This window comes from Octodon degus, unplaced genomic scaffold (genome assembly GCF_000260255.1).
Source record: "Octodon degus isolate 3935 unplaced genomic scaffold, OctDeg1.0 scaffold00104, whole genome shotgun sequence".
Lineage (NCBI taxonomy): Eukaryota > Metazoa > Chordata > Mammalia > Rodentia > Octodontidae > Octodon > Octodon degus.
In genome coordinates, this window is record NW_004524680.1 from 4266924 (window position 1) to 4274850 (window position 7927).

Sequence of the window (7927 nt, forward strand, 5' to 3'; positions counted from 1 at the left end):
ATGAGCGCTTCCCTGTCAAGCACAAGGGCCTGAGTTCAATTCCCAGTTCAGTCAAAAAAAAAAAAAAAAAAAAAAAAAACCCACAAAAAAACTAGTCTTAGGGCTGTGGAGAATTGGGATTAGAAAAAAGGCAAAATATGGTTTACAGACCACAGAAACATGCAATGACTTATCTTTTCAATCTCAGAAAAAGGTCCTTGTCAGGACCTCTCGTGCTGTTCTATGGGCTCATGAATAATGTTTTAGTTGTTGGCTTAATTTCATAGATCTAACTCAGTATCCCTTACCTGTGGCAGTGCCGGCTTCGGGGCTGCCTATGTGTTGGAGGGTGTGTGGCAGCACTCCTGGGTAGGCTCACTGGGTCCTCCTAGTTGTGATAATGTTATCCCTGCACATTTGCCAAGTGTCCTCTGGGGGACACGACTGCTCCTTGTGAGGAGCCTAAAGGGTAGCCAGGTGTGGTGATGCATGCCTATGAGCCAGGAACTCTGGAAGCTGAGGCAAGGTCTGCCTGCCATGGAGTTTGAGGCCAGCCTGGGCTATAGAGTGCGACGCTATCTCAAAAGTCCCCCCAAACAAACAAATCCTCCCCGCAAACCAACCAAGCAACCAAACAAAAAACAAATAAAATAAAATAAAAAGGTAAGTAAACAAAGCACAGAGGTCCTGACAAGATTAAGTGCAGGGTCTGAGGGAAGCGTGCAGGAGGCCTCCCTCAGGATCTTGACTGCAGACATGCATCAACAGGTCCAGCTCCAACTTAGTGTCCCTGGGGCCGAAAAAGCAGGAACGAGTTTTGTCACGAGGAAAGGGATGTTAGTTTGGTTAACAGAGTGTCCTAAGACACTCACTGGAGAGAAGGAAGTGCCCTATTGTTTGGGGGATGAAGCTGGTAGCTGCCTTGGAGGACTCGAGTGCACCCCCAGAATGCAATGCTCTGGCACACAGGAAGTGAGTTAGAAATAGACTTTTACTCTGAGAAAATAGATATCCATAAGCAGCAGGAAAAGGCAGTGTCTGCTAATGAGTACTGTAAGTCACTGTAGGCAATGTGGGGACCTGCACAGGAATCCACAGAGGGAACCACACACAAAGACAAATGGAATGTTCCAGTGTTGACACTATTAAGGGCTAAGGATATTATATGAAAATGAAAATTTAACAACTTTGGCCAACTGGAAAGTTATTTGGACAATGTAACTGGCAAACACCACACCAGGGGAGTAGCTGGCACACACAAGAGACTACAGCTATGGCTGTCGAAGGTTGTTCACAATGCACCAATCACTGCAGTTCATAATAAGGGCAGGACACATGCCCAGTGATGTGATATAAGGACAGCTAAGGGCTCAGCTGGATCAGAACTAGAAACACAGGAAAGTGAAGACAAACACCGCCCACCTTGATGAGGCTGAGGTGGGCATGGGCAGGTGGCTGTGCCAAGGGGCACCAGGAACCCTCTGCGGGTCCCACAGCTTCTTCCCTGGAGATGCAGTGCAACACTGCCAACCTGGGTGTCCCTATAGCAAGGTGTGGTTAAGGTGAGGAAAATCTGCTTGTCCTCAGTGCACTAACCATATAGCTGGTGAGTGAGGAAATCAGGAACGAGCAATAAGTTCTTGAGGCAGCAGGTTCTAGAAGGCTTGGGCTGAGGCTAGAGCAGTATCCCAGCCTACAGCTGCCCTGGGGCACAGGGCCCAGCTCCTTGTCCACACTACCTCTGGAAGTCTATGCCATCTTCCTTTGCGTCTCCCCAGAAGCTCTGAATCATGTGCATCTGGGGCCAGGAGGCCCCTCCCTCCTCCAGGTCTGCCTTCCTCTGTAGTGTGTCTTGGTGTCTCACTCTCTTTCACAGAAAAGGAATATCACATCTTGGTGCCCAAATTGGGAGGGACTACTGAGGTCAAAAGAAATACAGCTCAGGTGCACGACAGCGTCACAGCCTGCCAGGAAATGAGTGGACCCAGCCTGGCCACGTCTAAGCCACTGTTCCTCTCTGTGCAGATGGCAGACAAGGCCCTGCTGCTGAGAAGCTGGTTTGTGTCCCTGAGATGTTGGTCCTGTGGGGCAGAGTGCCCCTGTCCAACATGCTCACCTTCTGCTTCTCCCCTGAGATGGTTTCTGCCTTTTTGCCCAATGGGGATGAGGCTTTAGGGACACATGCCAGTGAGTCCTCACAAAGCACTTCTTTGAAGGACACTCAATGTCTGGTCTCGGGCCCAGGCTCTCTGCACATGGTGCCTGGCTGGAGCCCTGTTAGCCAGTGCTCTTCTTGTACGACGAGGCTTTGGGAGACAGTACTTGCTGGACAAGTGGTTGGGGATGTGTTCCCAGGTGAGAGGTCCTGGCCAGTGTGGACGTCTTACATTCCTCACAAGTTTCTAGCTTTGGTTAAACATTTTCCTGCAACAAGATCTCTGATGTTTGGTTCAGGGGTTTCCCCTTGAGCACATCTTAGATAACCAGAAGGTTGTGAACACTGAGTGGGTTTCTTAACCACTTCTTCTGGGTGGCCTTCTGAAGTCAGAAGCTAGTGCTGGGGGCCCTCCAGTGGCACTGGCTAACAGTGAGTGGGGACTGCTGGTACTCAGGAACAGTTGGTTTGGGAACCAGGGAAAGGGCCCTGCAGTGTCCCACTGTGTCTGAAGGACCTCTTTGCGCTCACTCTGTCTTGCCCCCAAGCTGACCCCAGTGACAGCCACTAGGGGTGCAGGTCCCCTGCCGCCTCTCTGCTGCATCCTCTGCCCAGGGAGCTGCATGTGGACTCGGGTCCTCTCTGCTCCTCCCTTGAACATAGGATCATGGGGGTTCTTCCCAATGCTTTCAAGGTTCCTTTACATGCATGTCTTGCCGGAGCTTCTTGTTGGGGTGATCCACTCTAGCAGTCTGGAAAGAAAGAGAAACTGAGTCAGTGGGCAGCGGTGCTTGCTCTTCCTTAGGAGAATGTAAGCACGTGGCCTCAGCCGAGTGGAAGCTGGTCCCACCAATGACCTTGGCTACAGGGTGCCCTCAAGAAGAGGTGGAAGTGTACCTCTTCACACTGAATGTAGCACACTCGCTCAAGGGGAATGTGCTCTCTCCAGACTTGAAGGCAGGAGCTGCATCAAACATTCGTAACCTGTGGAGAACTATGGAGCAGAGCTAAGCCCCGCCCTGGCCCCGCCAGGAGCTGCCTGCCTGCCTGCTCTCACCCTGCCACCCAGTTTTACTTTTCTCCAGCTTTACCATGTATGCATTCCAACAGCATGCTGCTCAGTCTGCCTGTTTTGAACTTTACAGTGGTCAAACCCCACTGCCTGTCTTCTCTGCTCAGTGTTCTACCTACCTATTGGCGCAAGCTGCGGCTACTTCCCTGTCCTTGCTGAGTCACGTTCCCTTTACCCACAGACAGTGGCTACCGCTGGACCCAGATGGACACTTGGTCCTTCATGTTCCCTGACCCAGATGCACACTGTGTGTACACCTCCTTGGTGCATGTATCAAAGTTCCTTGAGGATGAACTAATAAGTGAAGTTTCTGGGTTAGCAGGGAAGCAGATCCCTGACTTGTACAGCACCAGGGGTACAAGTGGGGTAGAGCTCCTCAGCTCAGCTTCTCCCCTGTGTAGAAGGAACAGACTTGCCCATTTCACCATGTTTTCAAACAAAAAGTTTTGTCTCATTATTTTAACTTGTAGTCTTGATTACTGAGATTGAACATCTTTTCATGAATTTATAAGCCATGCACGAAGTATAAGAAGTAAAGCCTTGCTGTTATGTTGAGCTGTAGGGAACGCAGGTCAACAATTTCTGACATTGCCAGTGAAGCGGAAGACCCAATACTATAATGGACTATTGGACTCTTTTAGAATATTTTGCTGAGTTTACATACCTATAATATTTAAATGCTGGAAGTTAACAAAAAAAGGAGATACAGATGAATGTCCATTTGGTATCTGTGTGTTCAAAGTGGTTAGGATAGATATATAGTTACAGTCTCTTAATGAATAGAGGGATTTGTTCTAATGGTGTTTATAAATAGGATCTCAAGTCCGCATCTTGTACAGCAATTAACCACTAGGAAGAATGTATGCAATGTGTTAATTATTGAAACTGTCCTACCAGTTTGGTTTGAAACTGTCTCATTGCTATTTGTTTCTCAATAAAATTATGGAAAAAAAAAGCCATGCATATTTTCTTCTGTGAAATCTTTGGGTTTTTTTTCGAAAAAAAAAAAAAAAAGATTTCTATTGGTATGCAGTAGTGGATGCCTGTAATCCCAGCTGCTTACAGTGTGGTCAAATTATTGAGCTCTTCTCTCAAAATAAAAAAAAAAAAAATGGTGGATTCCAATACTCTGGGGAGCTGATCTGGGGGACTAAAAGTTCCAGCCCAGCCTGGGCAACCTGTCTCAGAGGAAGAGGATGTAGTTCATTGTAGAGGTCCTGGGTTCAATCCCTAGTACCTCAAAGGGGGGTTGGTTGCTGGGGCTACGTTAGTGGGCACAAGTACTATTCCTTTGTTGTCCAGAGCACTGGGATCAATCCCAAGTATTGCAAAAATCCAAAACAAAACAGAAAAGCAACAACAACAACAACAACAACAACAACAACAACAACAACAACAACCACCACACTGGTTCCTCTAGCCTCTTCCTATTAGGAACACCAGTCCCTTGCTGCTATGTGGTGAGGATAAATACCTTGGCATGGAGACCACCAGCCCTCAGGTAGCCTCAGGGCAGCAGATGCTTGCTTTTTGCTCACCTCGGGAAGAGGTCTTGGGCTCTCCACAGGTGACTTTGACCCTTTGCTCCTTCCTTAGGCATGTGGTGCTGCCATCTACAAGTCCTCCTCTTTCAAGAATGGAGGAGAATGGGCGATCACAGAACCTGTCAGGAGATGGGCTCTTCGCAGGTGTAGAGTCCAGAGGTTAAAGAAAGCAGTTTTATGACCCCAAAGCACATGCTCTGCTATAACCACCTCTTGGACCATAATGTCATTTCCATGGTCCTTTCATTCTTTTGGTGAGTGGAAGTTTTGATTAAAAAAAAAATTTATTGATAAAGGGTCTTGCTATACAGCTTGGACTCATAGTGATCCTCCTGTCTCAGTCTCCTCAGAGCTGGGATTACAGGTGAGCACCACCACACCTGGTTTCGGGGCCAGCATGGTGCACCAGGAGTTCCAGGGCCAGCACATCATGTGGTACAGGGGATTGAACTTGGGTCCTTGTACTTGCCAGGCAGGCGCTTAGACTGCTAAGCTATCTCCCCACCCTGGAAGTTGTGATTTTTAAAATTTTTATTTCAAGTCTCTTTTGTAAAACACTAATCTAATTCATGAAGGTTTGAAAATTTTAATTAATGGCATGCTTGCAGTACAAAATAATTACATTTATCACTGGAGTTTAGAATGTATGTAACACATGCTAACTTTTTTTTTTATTCCCTTGCTTTCTCTAGAAGTTGTGAATTTTAGTATGATGAAAATTGTTATGGTTTCTGTCTAGTTGTCCCCCTAAAGCCTCATGTACTCATTAGGGCAGCTTCTAGTGTTTGTGATTATTATTATTTTTTGCAGTACCAGGGATTGAACTTAGGACCTTGCGCTTCCCAGGTGAGTGCTTATTCTTCTGGGCTATGTCCTGGCCCATGATTAATTCATGATCTGATGCTGGGATTATGGGTTTGACTGCTACACCCACCTTGGGGCAGACAGTCTGAATAAAATAGGGAGAGAAGCTTGTTAGCTGCTGCAGCTGCTGTTCCTCCCTTTGCTCTCTGCTGTTTTCAGCCACCATGAACTGCTACCCTCTGCCTTGTGCCACTCTGCCTTAGAGCCAGCCAAGCATGGAGTGAAACCTCCACAAACTGTAAGCTAAATAAACTTTTCCTTCCTTAATTTTGGATGTCAGGTATTTTGTTCTAGCAAAGACAGAAAAGTAACCCAAAAAGAATTTGGTACCAAGAGCAGGGTCACTGCCGTGACCATACCCGATCATGTGGTTGAAGAGCTTTTGGGAATACCTTGTGGGAAGAGATAGTAAATATTCAGAGATGTCTCTTGAAAGAGAAACACTGGAATGCCTTCAACTGTTCTGTATGGGAGATTCCTTCTGGGAAGGACTGCATTGGTTGTTGGACTCCAGACAATGTTATGCCTTGGAAGAAAGTTTGTCTGCATTTTGTTCATGTCTAGAGACTTTGGCTGAGACTGAGATTAAGTGTGGTGGACTGATTAATGTTGCAAAATAAATTTCAAGGCAGTCAAATGCTGAGGCAGAGGTATGGCTAAAGTTGGGGGCTTTTAGTCAGATTTATGTTGAGAATCAAGAGCAAAGAACCCAGCAGGATGATTTAAAATGCTGTGAGTTTGGCCAGAAAGGAAGTTCTAATAAAGCTGTGAATTGCAAAGAGAGAGCTGAGAGGATTTCCATTGCTGAAAAGGAACAAGAGAATAGAAAAGATAGCCTGAGGGCATCATAAAAAGCAGCAAATCTCCACCTTTTGCAACCTCAAAATCACAAAAATGAAAAAAAAACTGCTCAGAGGAGAAAGGTGCAGAGCACCCACCATGGTCCAGAATGGTGGTGATGGCCCCGTACCAGGTTCTAGAATGGTGGCATCATAGAGAATTTGTTCCTTGGAATCAAGGTCAGAGTACTCAGCATCCAGGCACTTGTCCCCTATAGCCAAGAAAGAAGAAAACCTGGCTACTGCTCTAGCTGGCAGTGGACACCGGCATCATCTAGGTGGTGCGGTTTTATGTGCATGCAGAATGCAAAAGTTATGAGGTTAAGAAGGCTTCCACTCAGATTTCAGAAGAAGGCCCAGGAGGCCAGGCAGTGTGCCCTGGGAGGGCAGTGTGTGAAGCTGTCAGTGAGAAGAAGCCTATAGTGCAGTGAAGACTCCGCAAGTTGGGAAAAGCCAGAAACATGGATCATCTAAGGAACGTTGCAAGGAAGGAGCAAAGCCGGCCTAAGAGAGAAGCCATGGGAGCTACCACCAAGAGTGCCATAGAGGTGGAGCCACAGGGAGCTCACAATTTGTCACAGATTGCTTCGGATGTTCCACGTGGAACTACAAGACTTAATATTTGCCCTTCTGGATTTTAGACTTGCTTTGTTTCTTGAAGAGATTGTATTTGTCTAGATTTGTTGTTTTTTCAGAAAGACTAAACTATCCAATGTAAGGGTCTGTGGGGGTGCTGGGGCTCTTTAGTCTTTTTAGTCACCTTAGATTTTTATCCTCCCAACGGCGTCTATTTCCACTGGCTTTACATGCATTTCTCCTTTCCAGTCTGGGCTTACCCTGCTCTTTCACACCTCATGGTCAGGCCCTCGGCGCACTGGTTTGGGGCTCTTTTGCAGTGACCAAACACACACGCCATCAGTTCCCCTGGCCTCTCTGACCCAGCAATCCCAATGAGTGCCACAACTACTGAGCTCCGAGTTTCCTGAAACTTCTACTGTGCGTTGTCTTCAACCAAGTCATTTAGGTTTTCTTTTTCCTGGAAAGCGAGTTTCTTTTAAACAGCAAAACACCAAATACTGTTATCCTAAAAGATGTGGTGTTAGTGCTGTGATGTCGTGATGGTGACCTTGGAAGAAATGGAAAATGAGCCACTCAGCCCCAAAAGGGTGACAGCAAGAGACGGCAGGCTGATTCTAGTTGGCTTGTGCAGCTGTTGTGTTTTTTTTCCTCCCTAGACAGGGTCTTGCTTTGTGGTTCAGGCTGGCCTTGAGCTCACTATGTAGCTCGGGTTGGCCTCACATGCATGGTGATCCTCAGACTCCCAAGTGATGAGATTAAAGGTGTGTACTACCATTCCTAGTTGTAGATTTTTCTCAGAATCATGATCTATATATAAAAATATAAATATGGGCAGCTTGTCATGACATGCCAGTTACTGCTAAGATATCTCTCGGGTAGATGGATGTTCAAGAAG

At 46.7% G+C, this 7927-nt stretch overlaps 1 protein-coding gene across 9 annotated transcripts in view; it reads right to left on the reverse strand.

Moving 5' to 3' along the window:
• Positions 1-904: 904 nt before the first annotated feature.
• Zfp41 (ZFP41 zinc finger protein) overlaps positions 905-7927 on the reverse strand; it is a 17551-nt gene continuing 10528 nt past the window's right edge. For 6 of the 9 annotated variants that reach the window (XM_023723990.1, XM_023723997.1, XM_023723994.1 and 3 more), the window contains one exon: positions 905-2886. The gene's annotated coding sequence lies outside the window, so the exon portion shown is untranslated. Of the gene's footprint in view, positions 2887-4744; positions 4887-7927 lie in introns of all 9 variants that reach the window. The other 3 variants (XM_023723996.1, XM_023723992.1, XM_023723993.1) reach the window with 2 other exon arrangements.